The following is a 24,561-nucleotide window of genomic DNA, read 5'->3' on the forward strand; positions in this document are numbered from 1 at the left end:
AACGCATGGACAGAACTTCAGCCAGCAAAAAATGCTGCAGGTCAATTGACAGAACCACAGGAATCTGCAGCGCCTGTGGCTCCTGCAGGCGGTAACTTACTTGACAGCTCCCAGGACCTGGGACCACTGACTTCAGAGATCATGTCGGTGCTTACTTGCCCTTATTAGTTTTAATTGTCTTGTGAAATGAAAATTTTTTGAACTGAAATAAGCATCTAATCCACACCATTCCCTAAGCTGGTACAACCCGCATTCAGATTGAAACCAGTTACTCATGATTCTTTGCCACGCTTTAAAAACTGACCAGGCACTTCCATACATATAAGGCCTAATGCTCCTCTTATTTAAGTTGATGCAAAGCACATTTGGCTGCATTCAAAAGTGATAAGTGTAAGACAGGCACAGGGGAAAACTCTAGTTCTCCATCAGCCTATTCTTGTGCTGTCGAGCTACCAAAGTCAGTGACGCAGGGAATGTTTATGGGGGGGAAAAAAGTACAACTCATGATTAAATACAGAGTCCCTAACAACAAAGACCACAGTAAAACAGACAGGCGCCCTTGTAAAAATGTCATCTGAGACAATGATTGCCTTTACATTCAGAGGCTGAGATCCTGGACAGTATGTGTCTGCTGCTGGAAATCTGATAAGGAGCTGAGCACCTAATAGCCTTTGTGAAGCTTGACCCTGCAACAACTATGGCCAACCTCTGTGCATAGCAGTGAGCTCTCAGCAACTGTGAGGAGCTTATAAACTATTTCTCGGTATTACAAGCAACACCTGAAAGTGGGTCACAAAGGAGCTAAACACTTGCAAAAAAGTTGGACATAATCAAGCAGTGAGCAATAGATTTTAAGGTATAATTCGTGTTAAAAAAAGCAGTGAGAGATTTAAGCAAAGCAGAAATAAAACTGGGCAATAAATCAGGAGGAAATCAGACTGTGACAAGCAAGCTTTTCTGAAGCACTTTTTGTTTCCAGATTACCTGCTGAGTCTCTCCATGTCTATTTTTAGATCCTATAGTACAAACCAGGCAAGTTAGTCATGTTCCTGGGTGCCTCCATCAGTCGAGGCCTTGTAGCTGAGGCCTACTAATCACTGCCTTATTTACACTATTTTGATAACGAGCTGCATTTCCCTCCCAGGACCAGAGGTGGTGTTGGGAAGCGTGTGTGATCATCTCGTGAGAGCCATGAATCAAAGTAACCTCTGACATTTTGCAGAACCCTCAACTATTCAGTGTTTGCTTCTACCGTGAAAACTACAGCTAATTAAATATCTGGGCTTTATTCTGTGCAGTACTGTGCGCACTCAGCGCTCGGTGCTTCTGATGGAAGTTGAAGGCCCTGGGCACGTTACAGGCCGAGGCACTGCCTCTGACTCATTTGCGTGGCTTTACTTCCGTAGACACAATTTTGGTATTTGAGAAGAATGGTATTCCTGTACAAGTGTCTCAATTTGTAATGATATCCTCCCTGCAGCTGGTTTGCTTTTCCAAGTGTTTCTGAAACATTACCGTCTTAAATTGGAGCCAACCTACAATAACAAATTATCTAGTGGCGAAGAGGCTGAACAGCGTTTGTCAAAAGGACGCTCTCGCTAGCTGCTGCGCTCCATCTTGCAGTCCCCATTTTGGATTTTCAGACTGTGTAATGTAATCACCTTCTATGGAAGCACACAGCAAAAAAAAATTAAAAATAAAAAAAAATTAAAGATTTTAGGGATTGGGCAGAGTGAAACAACTATCGAGTTCTGACCTCTCTGGAAAGATCTGCATCCCATCATCGGCCGATTGATATTCAAACCTACGGTTAGAGCAATTTTCAGCTATTTATTTTGAGCCTACATGGTTAAATGTAAAGCTTTGTGTTGTCTGCTTATGCTCCAAATATTTGTAAGTTTTCATGAATCACTTGTGCTTCCACTTCTAAGTTTTTTATACAAAGCTAGGGGAGAAACCCAGAGGAATTCTCCAATTGAGAAATGCTTGAACACAAGTAGAAAAGAAAAGACAGATGATGAGGTCACTGAAAATTTGAATTCTGACCCTAATTTTCAAAGATCAGTTAAAATGCCAATGCTGTTTTATTTGAAGCAATTTACTGATTATTGCTGAACTCATTATCTTGGTGGTAAAAATATTGTTCCTGTTTTCTCGGGGTGGGAGAGGAGGTGAAAAATAGAGGAAAATCTAAACCAATGGTTGGGTCCAGTGCAGGTCGCTCAGCGGCCAGTGGTGCTGGGGATAAGGGAGATGCCTTAAGGTGCCTGGCACTGGACCAAAGGCTATGTGGGGTCTCACCTGTCTGCTCCTTATGTGTTATAGGTGGTTTTTTCCTCTTCCTCTCACCACAGTGTAACCTACCTGGCATTTTGGCCGCCTGAGCATGCCTGTTTGCTTTTGGATGAGTCTGCAACTCTTTTTGCTTTCGCGGAAATGAACTAGGATGGGGGGTTGTGAAAAGCATGGGGAGGAACCCCAAGGGGACGGTGCCAGGCATGCAGCCCTGGACAGTGATGGATGAACAGGCTGTTTGTGGGAAAATGTTGATTGCTTCATGATATGGGGTGCTGAAGCTTTTCACGTAAAAGATTTGATGCTGATGATAATAATAATAATAAAGTAATAATAGTAATAATTAATAATAGCATTTCAGATGAAGAAGCCAGGCCCAAGCATAACCCAGGTGAGGAGGAGGACTCTCACAGGAGATACAGGCTGTTGCTCAGCAAGACCCCCATCCTCACCATTCATCCTCCTCCACGCTGCTGCCCACAGTTAATCTGCCTATTTTTTCTGGCTATTTAGATCAGCTTGGATAAGAAAATTGAGAAGCACCTCAGAATAGCCAAAAGCCTAGTGGTTTGGGCCCACAGGAGACTGCTGAAATTCAAGTTGAAGTTTCTATTCTGAATCAGACAAAATCAGAGGCTCGAAGAAGGGTTATCACATCACAGTGGTTGCCAGTTTTCAGGAAAGGAGTGTAGAAACTGTCTGGATGTGGTTTTCCTTCTGGTTTAGTTTTTCTGTTTTGGTTTTTGGTTTTTTTTTTTTTTTTTTCAAAAAGATCCTTGCAAAGTTTCAGCTTTATTCCAGTGCAGAATAGGAGAATTAGTTGAAAATCTATCTTCTGCTGCAGCTGTACGTGAAGCATCGGTGAGGCAAAGCAAACTTTTTACAGTTCTGCCCAGTACACTGGCACTGCACTAACGGGAGGGCAAAGGGCTGGCTCGCTGTTGTGGAGATATACCCGGTCACCCCAGGGTAAAGCAGAATCTGGCCCAGGCAGGTTCTGCGATGTGCCACAGGGGCCACAGCCAGAGACAGCGGGTGCTACAGCTGAGATTACAAGTCCAGAGCTGTGGTGGTGTTTTCCTCTTTGTATGACTTGCAAAGTGCCCCAAAATATAAACCAGAGACCCCCTGTCAGTTAAAGCCTGGAGAAGGATGGTGCCATGGGGCTGGGGATTAGTTGACATGGGCTTCAGATTGAAAGTGAAGGGGAGTTGCATGAACTTGCTGAGAAATTGTACTATAAAAGGTTAAACCATGAGAAACTTCTTTGAAATGGTGAAAAATTATATGAAAAGAATATCTAGAGAGTTTCTGGGGAGATTGCTACTTTGAAAAGTAGAACGTGGTATAGGTGGGGGCACAATGATAACAGCAGAGAAACCTGACAGCAGCGCCAATGCTGAAATCTGGGGAACCGAGCCCAAATGTTCATCCTAGCCTACCAAGACTGGTCTCCCCTGCCTCCCTCCATGGTTGGTGGATAGAGATGCTCTTCCCAGATGTTTTTCAGAGCACCTAAGGCAGTGCCTGCTCTGCAGCACCCCTGGACAGGGGAAGGAGAACAAGGACACTGGTCTCCCTGGGTTAAAGCTCCCGAGCCCCTGACTCTCCTCCATATGTACCACAAGGAGAGGAAAAAAGAAAGCAGTGCGATTTAGCGGGGAGCTGATTTCACAGAAAGCTTGACAGTGATGGGAACACAAGGAAATGGATATTTAAAATACTGCAGCATGGGTTCCTGGTGACACCTGTTTTGTCCGGGAGAATCTGAACCTGAAGGGGAGAGGAGGTGCCGTGTCCCCTGGGTCAGTGCAGAGCAGGTTGGACAGTGAAATTGTGTTGCTGCTGTGGTGCAGCAGAGGATTTACAGCAGCCCAAGCCATTCTTCCCCAAGCATGTGAGTGCTCTCTGCTGAATTTAAGGAATCCTGGTTCCACTGGCTGTGAAGAAGAGCTGCATGCTTACCCAGGCCTAGACTGTTCTCCAGTTTTGGGGGAGCACTGTCTATAGAGATGTATAACGGACGGAAGAAACTACTTTTTGCTTTGCATTATGCTGTATCCCTGCTGTGAAGCCTGGGGCTGGAACACAGCAGTCAAGAGCAGACTCTGCTGCTGGATAGCAGGGGTTTGAACAATTGTCACCCATTTTAAAAGAAGTAGAGCGGGCTTTATTTCTGTCTCGTTTCTCTTCAGTGAACTGGCTGCCTGGTAAATCCAGGAGTATGGACCCCACAACTTCTTGGTGACTCTCAGGGTCTCTTCCACAGTGATGAGTCCTTTGCTCCCTCTTTTTAAAAAGTGGTTTTCCCTTGGGCCATGCAGGAGCACAAAGGAGAGCCTGGAACTGTATTTTCTCCATTTCCTTGCTATATAACAAGGGTATGGTGACATACATCCCTGTTCCTGACTTCACTAGCTAGTTCCATGGTTCATTTTAACATACATGGAATGAGTTTAGTGAGAGGTGATACTAAATGTACCAGCAAGGGGCCAAATGTAGATGTAAACTGGTGAAATTTCCCCCAAGGCTTTTCTAGGTCTAGATGCAGAGAAGCAGGAGTCAGCACGCAACAGACCTTTTGCTTTCAGGTTTATGTTTCTCCCTCAAGATCCTTTCCTGCCTACAAGGCGACTGCATACGATTGCAAACACGGCCTCTGGTGCATCCCTGCAACAATTCAGTCACAGAGTCGGGGGTGACTAAGCTGTCCCTACCACTTCTTCTGCCTTGGCATAAAAGGAGGACAAATCCCAAGCTCTTCTCCAGTGCATTCCTGGAAGTCACAATGTCTGCTCAGATTACAGCTCGTGTTTCAGTAGGCAGGAAAGCCTGAGTTACATGTCTGACCCAAAATTGGGAAGGATCTGTAGCTTACAAGACCGGAGCAGAAGGAAAACATCACCTTTGGAGCCATGAGTTGGTGCTTAAGGACCCTGCTTGTTATCCCATTTCTGCCAGAGGCCTCCCCTGACTCTTGCAATGTGGCATCCCTTCCGTTAGCTCATGGAAAGATAAATTATCAAATATATAAAATGGAAGGTTTTAATGAAGAAGCTTGAGCTGCTTTAAGAATTGCTTTAAAAAAAAAATAAATAATTTACAGAACTATTACAAGTAACAGATGATTCCAGAGTGTTTCCAGGGCTCAGCTTGCCCCCATGCTGACTTTAGCTACACTCTTGTGGTTTATCTCCAGAGCAGTTTCCCTGAGAAAATAATCGCAGTGCCTTTACTCAAGGGCCATGCATGCCCCAGATGAACTAGGCCTCTTTTAGTACATCAGCATTCATTGTCTGGGTGAATTAAGTGCTGTGCTAAATGATGGAAACTCTGCCATGCCAGCCCACATCAGTGGTTGCCTCAGCCCTCCCCACCCACTCTATTTTTTTCCTGAACAATAAGATGTGAATCTGGAGACAGGAATGTTCAATGGAGTGCAGAATGAGGGGGAAGCAACCATGGAAAAACTGTGTGTGTGTCTGTTTGCATACATGTCCAAAGCCATGCCACAGAATCATAGAGTTGTTTGGTTGGAAAAGACCTTTAAGATCATCATGTCTGACCATTAACGTAACACTGCCAAGTTCACCTCTAAACCATGTCCCTAAGAATCTCATCTACATATCTTTTAAACACCTCCATGGATAGTGACTCCACCACTTCCCTGGGCAGCCTGTTCCAGTGCCTGACAACTCTTTCAGTGAAGAAGTTTTTCCTAATACGCAGTCTAAACCTCCCCTGATCAGCAATATTTGATGTGTGTTGAAGGCAAGTTCAGCTGGGGTGAAGAGCATATGTCGTGCTTCTAAAAAGTAATTTGTTTTTTAGGGGAGATATAAATAGCTGACTTTATTGTGGTGGTCATGCACAGTGGTGTTGGCAGGAGGTGTATAATGTCTAACTGTGAAGTGGTGATGACTAGTGTGTTCTCATTTCTTCATAAAACTTTGCATGCTATGCCTGATATGGATTTTTATTCTGTCACTTGATCGCTACAAAGATGCATCCATCAAATGCAATGACTGCCATGTGAGCCAATCAGTAGGGAAGATCCTTCTCCCCGGTCTGCACAGGCTGTTACACCGAGTCTGTCGGCAGTAGAGGGAAAAGAGACAGGACTTACAAAGCTAGCTGACTGCTCCAGGCAGAAAGCATTGAGAGCTAGTGAACTTCTTTATGTCCTCTCTCCCAAATCCCTTATCAGTCTGTGCTGTGCCATGCCATTTGAAACTGATTAGCAAGGGATGGAAATTCATTTCCGTTGATGCAAAGAGAGGAGCAGGCAAAATACCTGAAGTGTGAAGTTTCATGCAGACGTTACAGATTTTATTTTATCTGCTTCCCTTTTTAGTTAATCTCAGAGTAAGATTTCAAGCCAAAAAGTGACAGAAAGCAGTCGTGTACTTTATGGGGAGTACTTCGTAGGTGGATACGTCCCAGTTCTCAGTCTAGTTCTTGTCCACAGATCTCTGTACACACAGAGCTGCTCATCCTGCTGGGCACATTGCCTGAATGCCCAAATGTTACTCCTTAATCTAGATATAGTGATGTCCATGCTCTGGGAGTTTATGCTGGTCAACATATTCAATGTGCCTTCCCGTCTCTGCTTTGAGGAGGGCAGAGGTTTGGCAGGGGGATATGCAGTGACAAGAGGGGTCGCAGAGGAGCCAATGGGAGGAGGAAGATGTGACCTAGCAGCAAAACTGAGGCTGATAAGTACTTCAGAGATTCAGTCTGAATCTTTAGGGCACAGCAGATCCCATCCAAGGAGACAGTCTTAATGTGTGCTGCGTAGAGAAAGAGGACAGTCCTTGCTAGGCCACCTACATGGTCAAATGACAAGGTAGCAGATGCACATGAGTCCATGGCGTATCACCCAGTAGCATCTAGATAAACTAAGGCATCAGGAGCTTATAAGCACTGGGGTGTTGTTAGTTGCATTAGATTGATGAGAAGGTGATTTGGGTTTTCAAGAACATGATTCCAAAGATTTTTGTGACCTTGGCCCTCAGTACTGGCAAAGCTCACCTTATTTTAGGGGAGCTATCATGCAGCTTTCTGAAGGCCTCAAATCAATAAAGCTGTGTTTGCTCCAGTATTATTCACCCAGTCAAAGCACTGATGGGCTTCAGAAGAAAGTTATCAGAATAAGTCCTGTGGGTTGCATCCCTTTTGTGTCCTAAAAAATGAGAAGAAGAAAATAAAAGTGGTTAGTACACCTGATCAGATTACAGGAGAAAAATGGACCTGGAAATGAGGACCAGGATAGAAGAAGGGGAAAACTATAAAGTTAAGCTCTTTGCCTGATTCTATGATCTGCTCTACCAGGATCTGGAGAGTTTTGTTCTCAACTCACACATGGTCCATGGAAATTTATGTGTTCAACACTGAAAATATCAGATCTTGGTAAAAGTTTACCTCAGTGAGAGTAATGCCTAGTTCTGCTTTGGGCCCTAAAATGCCTTTATTTGAATTCTGTTTGTCATGCTAGGCAGTGTCAGTAACAATGCTCTGCTGGTTGTGACCCCCTGGCGCTGTGGCGGTGGTACAGGACTGGTTGCAGACCATCCTAAGAGAGAGGACCAAGGAGACTGGGGGAACTCCAGCCTGACCTCCCTCATTGCAGCTCTGTTTTGCTGTGTTGAGCATCCATCTGTCCTTTGTATGACTATGGATTTGGGGAAGGGCGAAGAGGGGCATCCTCAGTTTGCATGCATAGCATGGATGGTACCTACAGAGTTAGGTCTGTTAGTGGGAGATGTGTATTATGTGAGAGTGGAGCTGTCTCCAGGTGCAATCCCAGTTTCTCCTTCCCCTCTACTCTGCCCTGGTGAGACCTCATCTGGAATATTGTGTCCAGTTCTGGGCCCCTCAGTTCAAGGACAGGGAACTGCTGAAGAGAGTCCAGCGCAGGGCAACAAAGATGATGAAGGGAGTGGAGCATCTCCCTTATGAGGAAAGGCTGAGGGAGCTGGGGCTCTTTAGCTTGGAGAAGAGGAGACTGAGGGGTGACCTCATTAATGTTTATAAATATATAAAGGGTGGGTGTCACGAGGATGGAGCCAGGCTCTTCTCGGTGACAACCAACAGTAAGACAAGGGGTAATGGGTTCAAGCTGGAACACAAGAGGTTCCACTTAAATTTGAGAAGAAACTTCTCAGTCAGGGTGACGGAACACTGGAACAGGCTGCCCAGGGAGGTTGTGGAGTCTTCTTCTCTGGAGACATTCAAAACCCGCCTGGACGCCTTTCTGTGTAACCTCACATGGGTGTTCCTGCTCCGGCAGGGAGATTGGACTAGATGATCTTTTGAGGTCCCTTCCAACCCCTAACATTCTGTGATTCTGTGATTCTCTGTGACTGATCAGCCCTGTGGAGCTGCACACCAGCCCATGCAGTGAGGTGCCTCTGGGGAGCCCCAGCATGTGCGGTGTTTCTCATCCCATCCCGTCCCACGTGTTGGGAGGTCCTGGTGCAGATGCTTCTCCTTCTCTTGACTCCACTTTCCTGCCTGTGCCATGCAGAGAGGGGTACATCCCAGCTCAGTAAAGCACACTGAGATCAAGGGGTGAAGGGTACTGTATGATTGCAAAGTATCATTATTCACCTGTGCTCTTGTAGGTGCTCTATGAAATGCAGAGAATGAACTAATATTGTATCAGTTTCCAGATTTTTATCACAGGAATTCTTCCATCTTCCTTTCCAGTGACCTCAGAGGCTGCATGTACCAATGGCCCTTGCAGCAGGAGGGGTGGCTGAGGCCAAAGCAGTGGGCTTGTGTCTCTGCCCAGCTGCCCGCCCAGCGTGAGGCTACGTGCAAGCTCAGACAGCACCCAGCCGCCTGCGATGAGTCTTGCACTGCTCACCCTGACCACCTCTCCTTGTCTGCTTTGCAGGAACGCTCACCAACAGGGTACCTTGCATGGAGAAAGGGAGCAGAGCAAACCACGTCACTCCACCGAATGACACCAGCTGGTCCGCTCACCACCCCCTCCGGCTAAAAGTCCAGCAAAGAAAGCAGCTTCTTGTCACGAAGCCCCTCCGAGGAAGCCTCGGTCCCACGGGTGCCTTTGACCCAGAAGACAGCACATCATGGACCCACACAGTGTGCTCAGCATTCCTGCGACCACCCCTCTTCTCCTCCAAGGAACACTTTTTCCTCTTGGTTTCTTACTGGGGGGGATTTTTCACCCTGGTTTCAAAAACCACACGGACCAACGTAGGTACTTTTCCCTCTCTGATTTCAAAATTCAGATATTTGAGACTGGACAATGATACGGATTTTTTTTTTTTCCTTTCGAAAAAAAACTGCTGTGGTTTTGCTGCTACACTAAGAATCGTGATTTGCATTGTATGGTTTTGGACCTATTCAAGTTTTGATGGGGGAAAGGGGTAATACTGGAGTAGCAACGCTTCAGAGTCATCTCTGTCCTACCCATGATGCACTTTTAAATGAAGAGTTAGAATATTTTATTGGCTAATATACTTTCCTTGTTATTTTTACAAAGGCCACCTTTATCCTTTCTAATGCCATATTTTCAGTGTTACACTTTTATGGCTTTTAATTTTTGATTTGACAGATGTAAGAAGCAGCATGAATAGTTTATACTGTGGTTTTTCAGAGACTGAATGCCAAGAGAACTCAGTAAATGTTTATTCTTCTCAGCTTTCTCTTTAAATTCCCCTAAATAGCGCCCCATTTGGGAACAGAGCAAGAGTGTTGAACTAAAGACCAAAATTCCCTCAAGGTGTAAAATAATCTGAGGGGAATATTTGCTGGGCATCACGAAAGACTTGGATGAAATTTCAACCCTGATGGTTTTCAGTGATCCAGGAAGGCAGTGAGACAATCTCTCCATATGCATAGCCCTTTCATGATAATTAGAATGGTATGGACAAACCAATGAAAACAAGGGTAAAGTGAGAAAGATCCCCCATGATTCTGTTTCACTGTTTGCTTTCTCCTGTCATGGTTAAGAGAAATGTGCAATTCGATCCTCGATCAGTGGGTGGAGGATAACAGGGTAGAATTTACTTGTGTGCACTTGTACAGTTGTAGCCAAGAGTCCAAAAGTACACTAGAGCATGTTATACTGGCACTGAATTGGTAAGAGAGTCGTGGAGTATCCCATTCTGACAAATACAAAAAAAAAAAAAAAAAAAAAAAAGAAGAAAAAAAGAAAAAAAAAGAAAAGAAAAAAATACACAAAACCCCACAAAAACCCCACAAAAAAATCAAAAACAAACAAAAAAACCTTAAAAAAAATTTCAGATCACCTTGTGATTCAGTGTAACTGTTTACTAACTCGAATAAAGCAATTGTTCACTCTCGAGTGTTCAGAGTACACCTTTTCTATAAGGCTGCTGCGGGGAAGTGAGGGGCAGTTTGCAGGAGCAGTGTCTCTGGTGGTGACAGCGGTGTTGGGAGCAGGGTAGCAGAGTCAGTTGAACCAGAGCCTTGTAGTGATGGTGCACTATGAGCACTATGTATATACTGTATTTCTATATTTTCCTTTGTACAGATTCACTTAAGTCAAGCTACTGTTTTACAGGTGCTCCTTATTTATTAGAGCTGTGAAAGCTTGGAAAACACACCGGGCGAGTAAGCTCGCTTTTTAAAAAAAACAAACAAACAAACAAAAAAAGAGAAAAAAAAAAAAGGCGGGGGGTGGGGTGGGGTGGAATCCAACAACTCCTGAGTCTAGGGAGAGAGCTCAAAGAGCTACTGATGAAACATCATGAGAGCAAGAATCTGCAGCACCCTCAGCGTGCTCTGCTTTCCTTTTGGGCTTGCTACGCTTTTCTCTCTCCCTGACTGGTGTCAGATTTATTAAAACAAAATAAATCTCCAAGAAAAAAATGCACTTAAATGTGCTGTTGTTTTATTATCTTTTTTTCCTTTTTGTGCATGCATTTATTCATTCATCTACCTGCCTGGTCACAGATCAAACAAAACTGGGCCCGAAGTCTTCGAAGAATATGTGTAAGTGTTCTTGGAGGCTGTATATATCTGTGTCCCTTCCATTTTCGCTCCTCCCTCACTGCCTCTGTGTTTCTGCAGTGTTTAAGGCATGGAGGGAAAAAAGCCCCACAGATAGCACAGTGCAGAGTGAGGTCCTGATCTCAGAGAAGTGCCCCGGATGGATGCACCGCCTGCAGCTTCATTCATTTCACGGTGATCTGTGCAAGCGCAGTTTGCTCCTGCTGCATTTGGGGCTGTGTACCGAGCATGTTCTGTTTGCCCTTTGGTAAGGATGTGGGTTTTCTATCCATGAACTCCCCCTGAAATCAAGCCTAGGTTCTTCAAAGCAGCAGCCTCCTCCCCAGATGCCCCCAAAACTGCGACAGCAACGTATTTGCGTGCCCTGAGCTATCTCGGACAACAGCATTTGCTTCCCAGCTCTTGGCCAGCACAGCCAGTGCTGCTGATGGAGGGTTTTGACATGTCCGGTGAGCTCTGTAACTGTTTGACTGATTTCATTAACCAGCCGTGTAAGGCAAACAACAACAGCGTAAGCGTGCCTGCTTGGAAGGGCACATACAGCAAAGCTTGTCTCCTGAGTAAACAGCTTGCTGCATCTCTATTTATTCATCTGAACTTGGCTGTAAAATGAAGGCCGTGTGTATTGATTTTGCTTTTGTCAGTGGTCCAGAATTGTTAGCACACATTTTCACTCTTCTGAAAAACAACAGACTCTTTAGAGGAAACTTTCTCTCTCGTGAGCTTCTTTTTTCCAGAAACGGAATCAGCTTGTCAAAAATCATCAGGACAGCAGAGGTAGAGAAAGCGATGTAGGCTGGAGCTGGCTTCATGCATTTCCAATGATCACAAACTTACCTTAGCTTTCCTGAAAATTTGCCTGTCTTACACTTTCTTAACATCTTACCCCAACACACGGAATCTGAACAACTGCTTTGGACAGTTGAATCAGTTCATTGTTTGCTATTTTAAAATATCTACAGCTGCATATCTGGCCAGAAATCTCCAAGTACACATAAACCTTCAGCAAAATGTAGACCAAATGGTACAATACATTATGCAAAAGAAAACGGCTTTATTTTTGAGGCCAAATCCATCCCTTGCACAATGCCAACAAAATGAATAGAATTACACAAAGGATGTAAGAAGGTCCTTCGCAATTAATGGGAACCCAGCAAAGACTTGTAGAACAGTGCTTGCTCGCTGCCGGCGTTATTTATTACGCACTAAGACCTAATAGTCAGGCCAAGCTCTTTCCTGGAGAACTCGCCACCAAGGAGCCAGACAAAGAAAATCCTGATGCACTGGGAGATACAGGGGAAGGTTCCTGCATGCAACAGCCATCAGTCCAGCTCTTGCACACCTGCAGTTTCGAGATGCAGAGACTCTCTTCATAAGCAGAGAGAGGCAGCTCTGCCTCAGGTCTCTAAGCCAGCCCAGTGTGGATCCTGTCGTGCTGCCGGGTAGAGGGGAGTTTGCCGTGATCAAGCCGCATGGGTCCTTCTGCTGGCACCGAATTCTTGCTGTCAGCGAGAATTTTGACCTTGCGATAAGAAGGAGTCTGCGTGCTGCAAACACTCTGCATTAATTACCTCTTGTGTTGTCTTAGATGATTTTGAGGGCTTTATTTTTTTCAGAACTACTACACATCAGTATTTGAGTGGCCCAATGCGAACAAGAAAGTCCCTCAAAATGAAAACATTTCGTGCTTTCTCCATGCTAAATGATAGAAATAAAAATTGCTTTGTTCAAATAAGTGCTGCACGCCAAATTTGCAAGGATGCTTATCCAAGTGAGATATCCCATTCTGAGGTCCATATTTGGACACTCAAATCAGCACTCAGCCAAACACATGCATGAGGCATTTCAGTGCCATTTGGAGTGTCCATATATAGAACTGGATGCCCTAACTTCATTGCCTTTGTTTTAAAAATAAGCCTGGAATATGTGAAGGCATCATTTAATAACAACTATGACAAACATCCTGTGCTCAAAACTAAGAACCAATTTGCTGGTGCTGGTGCAGGTTGACTCCCCTGGAATTGCTCTGGATTTACAGAGGTGTAATTCAGAATAAGAAACGGCCCCTTGATTTGCTTTGCCTTCCACCCAAAGCTGACTTGATGTTTGGGATCTGTGAGTACAGGAAGGTGGTACTTGGGCAGTATCCACATGCATGTGCGCAGCAGAGAGACAGAAAGAGAGAGTCGAGAATGGAGTCAAACCTGCTTTGTGTTGAATGTAACAGCTCAAATGTTCTGAAATGGGTAGAACAGCTTTAAATAGGCCTGCACACTTCACTTGTCGTTCACATGGTACTGGGCAAAGAAATGCAATGCTAGCTTGAGTACTACTGGAAGATTTTCCACAAAGCATAAAATGCACCAGCAAAACACACAGAGCTGTGAAAAACACAGCTGAACAGCAGCTCCTGGCTGTTTTCTTACAGCAACAGTGGGAGCGTGGCCCCTCAGAGGTGCGATGGACGCTGGCTGCAGGGCGCTGCAGCACCTCCAAGGAGATGGGCTCTGTGATGCAGGAGTGCTCCTCATCCTGCCATGTTGACCACTCAAGACCTGTTGGGACTCGAACTTCTGTGACACTGTGAGGAAATGACCCAGCCATGAGGCAAAAAAAAAGAATAACTTAGGCTGCTGACAGTCTCTTTTCTTGAAGCTGTTCCCTGGTGTCTAAAGCATCACCTATCTACTGGAGCAAGTGGGTATCCCAGGCATTTCAACCACCACTCTACTGAAGTAGTTTTCCAAGGACATGTAAGACACAGAGAGGCAGCCATGTGACCAGGACCTTTCCTAATAAATGATGCAAGCATCTAAAAGTGGTGTGTCCCTACATCAAATGCCCGGGCACCTGGTTTTCACCTAGGGCTCATTGGCATCCAGACAGCCTGTGTCGCAGGTGGGACATTGCCCAAACTTGGGAAGGAAAGCTTGGTGGTTATTAGCTGATACGATGGCTGAGGACAGAGGTATGTTGTGATTCCTACCTCTCAGCAGGCCAGCTTTTTCTTTGAAGGACCTTGCTGGACCTATTTAGTAAAATAAAAAGGCTTGAGGAAGAAATAACACAACCTTCTTTTCTAGAAAATCTTTGCGGTTAGGGGACTTGCTGAGGAGCTAGGAGAATGAGCTTCACTCCCCTTCTCCAGCTGAAAGAATCAAGCCCACATGGGCCCATGCAAAATGAGGTGTTGATAGAGGCTCTCATCCCTTCCCGTGTCCCAGGCCAAGATTGATGAGATATAATCTGTCCTGGCCTGCCCACTGGGACATGAGCTATGCCAAGAGGTGCTCTTCCCTCCTCAGGGAAGCGATGTGAATATGACATCCACAGGGCCAGGAAGAGGGAGCATAGCCCTCGAGTTAGCACTTGAGGCTCTCTCCTGGAGCAAGGATGTCTGCTTCTGCTCCCAAAATGGCTTCAGAGTTGCTGCAGCAAGTACTGACCCATTACAGAACCCATCTCTGAAGCAAAGGGAGCCTTCCCTCAGCTGGCTGTCATGGTCCACCTCAGCACATCACAGCCCCATGGACCTCCACACTGCCAGGGGCCCCAGCAGTGCAGGGCAGGGAGGGTGGGCAGCCGCAGAGATCCCTGGGGCCACCACGCTGGAGGCATCAGCCGGTCAGCTTTAGAGCAAGGAGGCAGGTCAGGCTGGCAAGACTGCACGAGCAGGCCTGCCCCGCATTTGTTGTGTGATGTTGGGCTGGCAACGTGCTCTTGCAGCCCAGAAGGCCAGTTGTATCTTGGGCTGCATCAAAAGGAGCGTGGCCAGGAGGTTGAGGGAGTTGATTCTGTCCCTCTACTCTGAAGGCTCCAGGGACACCTTATTGCAGCTTTTCAGTACTTAAAAGGGGCCTGTAATAAAGATGGGGACAGATTTTTTAGCAGGGCATGTTACAACAGGACAAGGGGTAATGGTTTTAAAATAAAGGAGCGGAGATTCAGGCTAGACATGAGGAAGACATTTTTTACAATGACGGTGGTGAAACACTGGCACAGGTTTCTCAGGGAAGTGGTAGATGCCTCATCCCTGGAGACATTCAAGGCCAGGCTGGACGGGGTTCTGAGCAACCTGATCTAGTTGAAGATGTCCCTGCTCATTGCAGGGGGTTGGACTTAGATGACCTTTGAAGGTCCCTTCCAACCCAAACCATTCTTTGATTCTATGATTACCTGCCCTCTCCTTCTGGAGCTTCTCAGGAGACGTGCTTTTCAGTTCTTGCCAAGGGTGACTGATTTATTGCCTCCCAATCGCTAGCGTGGTCTTTGGCATGACAGGCATTACCACATATGTGAAACATAATGTCTGGGGGGGGACTTGGGAGCAGCCGTTCCCGCTATTTAGCTCGCAGGTATCTTGCTAAGCATAAGCCTAAGCACTGAAGCGCGGCTGGATGCTGGGGAAAGCTGGCTGCCGCCCACCCGCGAGAGCAGTCCGGAGGGATGATTTACGGGCAGGGTCAGGTAGAGGAGCTGACACAAACGGGTCAGAGAGGACGGGTGCCAGCCCACAGGCTTATTGTCAGTCGACATCCAGGGAACGGGGCGGGAAAGGAGGGGGAGCGTGAGTCGAATTCCTTAATAATGTGAATTATAAAATCATTTCCTGTATTAGGGGTTAGGAAAGAGAGCGAAGGACCCGGAGATCTTCCAAACAGAAAACAGCTTTTGTTAAGGCTTTTGGCCTAAGGAGTTTGGGGGGGGGGGGTGCGAAGGGAAAGTGCTGGCACATTTTTGGCTAGAAGCCTCAGACAACATATTTTTTATTCTAGTCTTTATTTTTCAAAACAAAATCATGGTGAGGCAGCAACGAAGAAGGGAGAAGAGGGTGAAATTAAGGGGAACAGTACCCAAGTATTTCCCCTTCCTTCTCTCCCTGCCATTAAACACACAGGGTCTCCTTTATTACATACAGTAGCAGGATTAAGCCCAAAGTCTAGGAATGCAATGAGATACTTTCGTACTTATTGATCCTTCCTTTTTTAATTTTTTTTTTTTTAGGGAGATTATTTTAATGAAAGTTTAATTCACCTTTTTTAGCTTTTGAGTTTAACTGCTACCCATTTTATTCTGCTTCTTTGTGAAATGCTAAATCCATTGGTAGGTTTTAGTTTTCCTGGTGTAACTTTTCAGAAACTGTATATCTGCATAGCAACCCCACTGCAGGCAGCTTATGTCACCGTATCACATGTCAGAAAGATGAAAAGAACTCCAAATCTGAGCTGCTCCACAAACTTATGTCCCCCGTTCTCGGACATATATCTTCTGTACTTAATATAAGTGTCAGGAAGGCAATTTCAAGGCCAGAGAGGTGCAAAGTTTTATCTTGGAGATGACAGAAAAAAAAAATGACACATGACCTGAGTTCAGCCTTGTGCGGACAATCAAATGAGAAACAAAGATTGTCTTTTTCCTCCTCTCCCCCTGGCCCCCACCTCCCTGTGTCCCTGTTGTCTGCTTCCAACTGCAACTTGAGCCTGGATCCCGAGGCCGGTGTCCAGATTAGAGATTGTTGACTCAGATTTAGTGGTGAAACTTGAGCCAGGCCCTGTTGATGGCATAGCCTTGAAGGAGCAGGTTTACTTCAAGCCAAAAGAGAGATTACATTTCAGATGACAGCCTGCCTTTTCTTTATCACAAACTTCCTGATCTCCCTCTGTTTTAACAGTGTGTCCATCCGTGTCCCCCCTGCCACCATGTGCCCAATTTCAATTCCTTCTATAGGGTGTCATAAATCAGGAAATTAGCAAGTGTGTAGCTGCCCTTTGCCACAGGCAGAGACAATGAGCTTGCTGTGTTTTTAACCAGTGGGTAGCACTTAACATAATCAATGGAGAGCTACGTGCAGAAAGGATGAAAAATTGGGTCTCGGTCTGACCACTTACAGGGTATTTCTCATCACCCAGGCAAGCTGCTTTTATGAGAATATGACATGCCCTGGAAGCTTGCTCTCCATTTTGCAGGAGAGTCATTAAAAGAAATCATTACATGTTTTTTTTTGTTCCTTGGCACACACGCTGCTTTTCCTTGGCTTCTGATTTCATCCATCTTTCAGGCGCTTCGTGCCTTTAGTAATTGATGTGCAAGATTTTTCCAAACCTCCAAATGTTTTTCCATTTGGCAAACTGTGTCCCAAAGCCTCCACAGAATGTAACTGTAGAGTTTTCTTGTACTTCAAAACATGAGCCCTGTTAGCACAAAGATGCATCTAATACTTGTAATCCTGTACATAAAGCCTATAAATTCATATAAGACAATCAAAGGCATCATTTCTTCTTGTGAGTCTTTACCAGCCTTGTTGCTGTAACCCCTTACGTGACACACAAAAGGAGAATTTCTCTATGAGCATTGTTGTTTTCTTTAACTATAGTTTTTGGAAGCTTTATTGTACCATATGGAGAACTATTTTATTCTGCTGCTGGTAGCTTTCTCAATACTGGCTATAAATTAGATAATTTTCCTTGTGTCTGATAGCTACACACTATCAGTCAGACATGTTTGCTCTCAAAGGAAAATTCAGGAGAATTTGACAAAATCATGGAATGGTTTGGGTTGGAAGGGACCTTAAAGATCATCTAGTTCCAACCCCCCTGCCATGGGCAGGGACACCTTCCACTGGACCAGGTTGCTCAAAGCCCCATCCAACCTGGCCTTGAACACTTCCAGGGATGGGGCATCCACAGCTTCTCTGGGCAACCTGTTCCAGTGCCTCACCACCCTCATGGGGAAGAATTTCTTCCTTATATCTAATCTAAATGTACCCTCTTTCAGTTTAAAGCCATTACCCCTTGTCCTATCACGACATGCCCTTGTAAAAAGTCCCTCTCCGGATTTCTTGTAGGTCTCCTTTAGGTACTGGAAGGCTGCTATAGGGCCTTCCCAGAGCCTTCTCTTCTCCAGGATGAACAACCCCAACTCTCTCAGCCTGTCTTCATAGGAGAGGTGCTCCAGCCCTCTGATCATCTTCACAGCCCTACTCTGGCCTCGCCCCAACAGGTCCGTGTCCTTCTTATGTTGGGGGCCCCAGAGCTGGATGCAGTGCTCCAAGTAGGGTCTCACCAGACTGGAGCAGAGGGAGAGAATCACCTCCCTCGACCTGCTGGCCATGCTGCTTTTGATGCAGCCCAGGATACAGTTGGCTTTCTGGGCTGCAAGCACACAGTACTGGGTCATGTTGAGCTTCTCATCAACCAACACCCCCAAGTCCTTCTCCTCAGGGCTGCTCTCAATGCACTCCCTGCCCAGCCTGTATTTATGCTTGGGATTGCCCCGACCCATGTGCAGGACCTTGCACTTGGCCCTTTTGAACTTCATGAGGTTTGTATGCTCACACCTTTCAAGCCTGTCACGGTCCCTCTGGATGTCATTCCTTCCTTCCAGCGTGTTGACCGCACCACACAGCTTAGTCTCATTGCCAAACTTGCTGAGGGCGCACTCAGTCCCACCGTCTATGTTGCTGACAAAGATGTTAAACTGCACCAGTCCCAATACCGACCCCTGAGGATTGCCACTTGTCATTGGTCTCCACTCGGACATTGAGCCATTGACCACAACTATTTGAATGTGACCATCCAGCCAGTTTCTTATTCACCAAGTGGTCCATCCATCTAACCCATGTCTCTCCAATTTAGAGTCAAGGATGCCATATGAGGCAGTGTCAAATGCTTTGCACAAGTCCAGGTAGATTACATCAGTTGCTCTTCTCTTATCCACCAATGCTGTAACCCTGTCATTGAAGGCCACCAAATCTGTCAGGCATGATTTGCCCTTAGTGAACCCATGTTGCCTGTCACCAATTACCTCCTTATTTTCCATGTGCCTTGGCATAGTTTCCAGGAGAATTTGCTCCATGATCTTGCTGGGCACAGAGATGAGACTAACTGGCCTATAGTTTCCTGGGTCTTCCTTTTTTCTCTTTTTGAAAAATGGGGGTTATGTTTCCCCTTTTCCAGTCAGTGGGAACTTCACCAGACTGTTCAGCTTCTCAGATATGATCGATAGTGGCTTATCAACTTCATGCATCAGTTCCCTTCAGGACCTGTGGATACATCTCATCAGGTCCCATGGACTTGTGCACCTTCAGGTTCCTTAGATGGTCTTGAACCTGATCTTCTCCTGCAGTGGGCAGTTCTTCGTTCTCCTAGTCCCTGCTTTTGCCTTCTGCGACTTGGGTTGTGTGGCTAGAGCACTTGCTGATGAAGACTGAGGCAAAAAAGTTGTTAAATACCTCAGCCTTTTCTGTATTCTGGGTAATCAGGTCTCCAGTTTCCTTCTGTAGAGGGCCCACATTTTCCCTAGCCCCTAGAGAGCAATAACCTTCCCACCACATGGAATTTAATGAATTTTTTTTTCCCTACTCTAATACTTACAATAAAAAAAAAAAAAAAATCATGTTTTCCACCTTTCATTAAGTTCATGGGTTTGTAGGCTGTTTTTTACAGAAGTCTCCTCACCTTGCTCCTGTCCAGCCCCAGTTCTTCTGAGATGCATATATGTCAGTGGATATCCTGGCTGGGCTTTTCGAGGGCTCCCAAGGGGATCGGACACTTGTATGCATTTTGGGGAGACTTGAGGAGGTTGCCCAGCAGGATTAACATGAGCTCAAGAAGTAGTTAGGTTGCCCTGAGTTGCAATCTGGCCTGCTGTGGCTTTCTTCAGGAATGCAAACCCAAGGGGAGACTCATTAAACGTTTTTTACAATGCAGTCCAGTGAGTGACATCTCCGAAATGGCAGGGTATGTAACCACGAGAAAAGAGATCTTTCTTCGGCCATCCATGCTCATGGGAAATCACCAGGCATTGAGGAACAGCAACAGTATCTTTGCTTGAATTTGTTTATTTTGAAAATCCCTAAGTAGTTTACAAGGTTGCACTATAAAATACTTCCATTTGCTGAAAGTCCCAACTGGACTAAGTTGCTGAACAAAGAGCCTATTTTGCCAGCAGAAATGGGTCCAGATCAGGCCTAATGTATTATTTACACCGAGTTGTGCTCCATCGCTCCTTCTCGGCATGTACTGCCCTGCTTGCCCTGGAAATAAATGCTCAGTGAGACTATTGAGTAACTGGTGGGATAAGTCACTTCAATAGTACTTCACCCAAACTCCTGCATCTCAGCTGAATTTACATGGAAAGAACTGTGCATGTTTCACTTAAGAAAGGACAGATCTGTTGTCAGCTAGAGCAAATCCATCGATTCCTCTAGAATCAGTCCTGATCTATCCTGGCACAGGAGAGAGGCGAATCAGAGCAGCAGCAGGGACTTAGTCTTTAAAGAAATGAGGATAAATGCTGAGAGCTTTGACAGTCCAGTCCTGCCTTCATTTCCATCTGTGTCAATCCAAAGTAACTAGAGGGAATGGTTGGGGAAATTCTTTCAGCTGACACTACTGTGATGGAGAACAGAGTTAGTCTTTTATACATCATTCCTCAGCCTGACATTTCTCTGAGACACACATGGCATCCACATTAATAGCAGAAGACGTCATCGTGATCTGGGCTATTATGGCGAATTGATTGCTATTGTATTACTTTAAAATAAACTATTCCCTGACTAAATCAAATTAAGGATATTTTATCAGTGTAGGCATTAGGGGCATTTTCTTCTCATAATTACTTCCTTTTAAGTGACTCTAGATTTTTGTTTATCTTATTGGGTTGATAAAGTAACACACTCAATTGTCAACATGCATTAAAAAATAATACCTAGCTGCCGAGGGAGAGAATGTGTGGGAAAAGCGAAGGACATTGGGAGCGCAAGTGTGCGCTTTGCCCAGGCTATTAAGCTGCAGCATTTTACCATTTCCACAGTTCATTTTTTTTCACCTAGTTTTTATTTTCGACTGGCTGAGTGCTTTTCCTGCTCTCTCAAACTCCTCTGCATTGCATCCAGTTTGCTCTTCCAGAACTGATTGACTAGTACAGCAGGTCACCACCCCTGCTGAAATGAGCCAACAAGCCGACCATAACCCCAGCAGATGTTTGGGGTTTATAGGCCAAATGAGAGCCCCGCAGACCAGCGAAATACCAGCACCACAGATGTGGAACCTGGCCACTTGAGGCAAGCCACACAAAGCCCCATCCTGCCCAGCCGGGCTGGGACTTCCAGAGGAGCAGAAGGTCTGAGAGACTAATTAGCCTGCAGAGCCAACACGCTGGCCTATGCTCCATCATTTTGATGGGCGCAAAGTCCTTTAATGAAACGCTGCATGAGTGAAGTCAGATGAGGCCCCTCTGTAACTTCACCTCTGAGTCTGGCAATCACCTGAGTTCGTAATGTCCCCGGAATGTGCCAGCCGGCCACGCCAGGCTCTGTCACTCACCCCAGCTGGGCTGAGGACGGCCAACCGGCCCCATTAGCACAGCCTGAGCTGCTCCTGCACTCTGAATGCAAAACAGGGAAGGCTGGAGCCATAAACGTGACACCACAGAAAAAAAGTGTTGTGTGCTTTTTTTTTTTTAATTACAGATGCTTCTGGTAAATAGCGAGGAAAAGAAAGACCAGCAGCTCCCAGCAGGACATCAGAAGGACTGCGGATGACACAGCTAATCCTCAACCAGCGTCCTTAGTTCAGTCCGTTATTTCTCTGCTGAAAAAGCCACACTTCGCTCTCCCTGACCCTGGCAAGACAAGAAATTCTCTGCCATTAACATCAGCTTCCAAAATCCCCAGGCCTCTCAGGACGCCCCACAGTATACAGGCTGCCACTGGAGCGTCGTGAAGGTGCGGTTCAAAGAAAAGCTGGGGAAAAAAACCAGCGTTTTGAACACGCCACCAGGCGCAGAGGCCTCCAACCCGTGTCCATGTCCTTGCCGGTACCACACGCATTTTCCCGTGTGCCATTTCTGATGCTGAAGAATTTAAGACAGAGCCTTTCAGTGTCATAGCGTCGGGACTCTGGGGGAGGCCGGCAGCAGGGCTGCTTTTTCAGGAATTTCTGCAGGGAGCGCCTTCGCCTGGCGGGGAGCGGGGGGATGACCCCACAACCCGGAGCGGGCCGGGTTATAGCGCCCAGCCGCCCGCTGCCGCTCACCGCCCGGCTCCGGCCGCCCCCGCCCGTACTGCGGCGACACCTGCCGGCGCCCCCGGCTGCGGGCAGGAGGCTGCCCCAGGGCGGGCAAGGCCGGGCAGGCGGCCGGGGGAGCCAGCGCTCTCCGCCCCACCCGACCGACATAAAACCTCGGATCGCCTCTCGCTGCCCGGCGGCGGGGGCGGACGTGCGGCCCGGCAGCCACAAGGTGTCAGCCGCGGGCCGGGCAGGTGGCGGCGGCCGGCGGCTCCGCGGGGTGCCCTGCCCGGGCGCCGCATGGGCGGGCCGGGCTTCCCGCGGCGGAGCGCGGGGCCGCCCCGGGGCAGACGGGCCGCGGGCACCTCTTCTTCCAGCCGAGGCCGCAGGGCCGGGCGGGTCGCAGCTGTGCCGCGCCCCCTCGGGGCCTGGAGAAAATGGGCGCTCCGGAGCTGCGGCCTGGCCGGGGCTGAGCCAGGGGAGGGGTCGGAGCCCACCGGCCCCCGAGCCGCTGCTGCACACGGAGCGACGGAGAGGAGAGCGGCTCCTCTCCCCGGCCCTGCTCCCGGGGGCTTGTCAGCCCTCCCAGGCGTGGGCCGTGGGTGGCGTTCTGGGCTCTGCCGGGGCCTCTGGGTATTAGGTGCTCAGGGTAGATCCTTTAAAGGTGCCCAAGGACCTGTTCGTATCAGAGGCTTTGAGGCTCCTGTTTTTTGCTTAAATCTTTAACATAGGTTTCAAGCGAGCGAAGGAGTTCAGCAGGAGTTAAGGACCTAAATGTTGGCTGAGTCTGTGTGATTTAAGGGTAAAAAGGCCACTGTAGACCTCTGGAGCTGCGCCGCCATGTCGTTTTGCAGATCTCAGCACAGGTTTGCTGAGTCGGGTGGCCCTGTTCGGTACATTCACACTAACTTGTGGGGCTACAGGGTTTTACACCTGCTGTGAGCAAGTGAACTTCTTAAAGGGCTGCTCTGATAGCAGATCTTGGTCTCCAAATGAAGTCATCTCACCGAGGTCCCAGCTGTGCGATGCCCCTTGTTCTGTGGGCAATCCTTCCTGTGGGCAGTCCTGCTGGTTTCTTGCTCTCCAAACAGTGATTCCCCACTGGGAAGGCAGCACACAGGACCTGACAGCTCCAACAAACCTGGAATCAGCGTGCTGGTGGACTTTACTAACATGATCCAATGGTTCTTCGTAAAAATTGAGTGGCTCTGTTGTATAGCAGCATGCATCATACTTAAAATAAGCCCCCTTTTATTGGTAGGAGATGAGAAACAACAGAATGATTCACTTATTCCTAAAGTATGTGCTTAACTCATGAAAATAAATTAAAAAGCTTTTTTATTTTCTTCTTCTGTGTGCAGTTATTTATGGTGCTGAGTGTGGAGCCAGGTCCCAAAGCACTGTTCCTCATTCCCTAGGTAAAGAGCAGGAAACTGATTTCTCAACTGTTCTTCATTATGAATTCTGAAGTTCATTGTAGACTGACATTTACCTCTGCTGTGAGTAAACCTGTGGCAGCCCTTTTGGAGGACTGTGAGTGGCTAAACAATGCCTCAGAAAATGCTTTGTCTGCACCTAGAAGCGCAGAGCCTGGAAAGGAAAGCAGAGCATATTTTAAAGGAAACAGCCTCAATCTGACAGTTTTTATCTGATCCAAAGAATCATTTGCGTGTGATGATTTCTTGGATTAGATCTGTTAATTCCCTCATAATTTCAAACTGATCTCTCCATGGTTCTCCTTTTGTTTTATAGTTGCAGAACAGAGGCTGGAGGCTGTTTCCCTGCTGTATGGTCTGTTACAGCAGCAGAGCTGAGATGGTGCTTTTGGCAGAGGAGGCCCCGTTGCAGTTAACAGTAAGATTTCCAGGAGTGAATGACACTTCTATGTAACTGCCTTTATGCTCTGTTCTCTAAAGCATTTATGCACAAAGAATGCCTCACTGAAGAAATTTCCTCTTCTCAAATAAAAAGGCATGTGCAGATTTTCTACAGATGATATTCCACAGAAGCAAAAACAAAACCAAAGATGTATAATAAGCCTTTTTATAGCATAGCCCAAGTCAGGTGGGGTGTGCAAGACACCACAACCTTAAAGAGAGAAACGAAAAGAAGAAATTTCACTTTAGGATCGGAATTAACCTAAATTGGATGTAGGACACAACTTGAAAGACAAAAATAAACTCAAAATTAGTATTTCTTCATGTCCAAACAATTATTATTTCAAATGTGAATGGAGAAAACCAGTTATTTCTGC

The 24,561-nt window shown here is 46.5% G+C and overlaps 1 protein-coding gene across 2 annotated transcripts in view; it reads left to right on the forward strand.

Annotated features, from left to right (window-relative positions):
- The window catches only part of SOBP (sine oculis binding protein homolog), a 116,428-nt gene extending 107,146 nt beyond the window's left edge, over positions 1-9,282 (forward strand). For both annotated transcript variants that reach the window (XM_065632895.1, XM_065632896.1), the window contains one exon: positions 9,194-9,282. The gene's annotated coding sequence lies outside the window, so the exon portion shown is untranslated. The remainder of the gene's footprint in view (positions 1-9,193) is intronic.
- The last annotated feature ends 15,279 nt before the right edge of the window (positions 9,283-24,561 follow it).

Source organism: Caloenas nicobarica, chromosome 3 (genome assembly GCF_036013445.1).
Source record: "Caloenas nicobarica isolate bCalNic1 chromosome 3, bCalNic1.hap1, whole genome shotgun sequence".
NCBI lineage: Eukaryota > Metazoa > Chordata > Aves > Columbiformes > Columbidae > Caloenas > Caloenas nicobarica.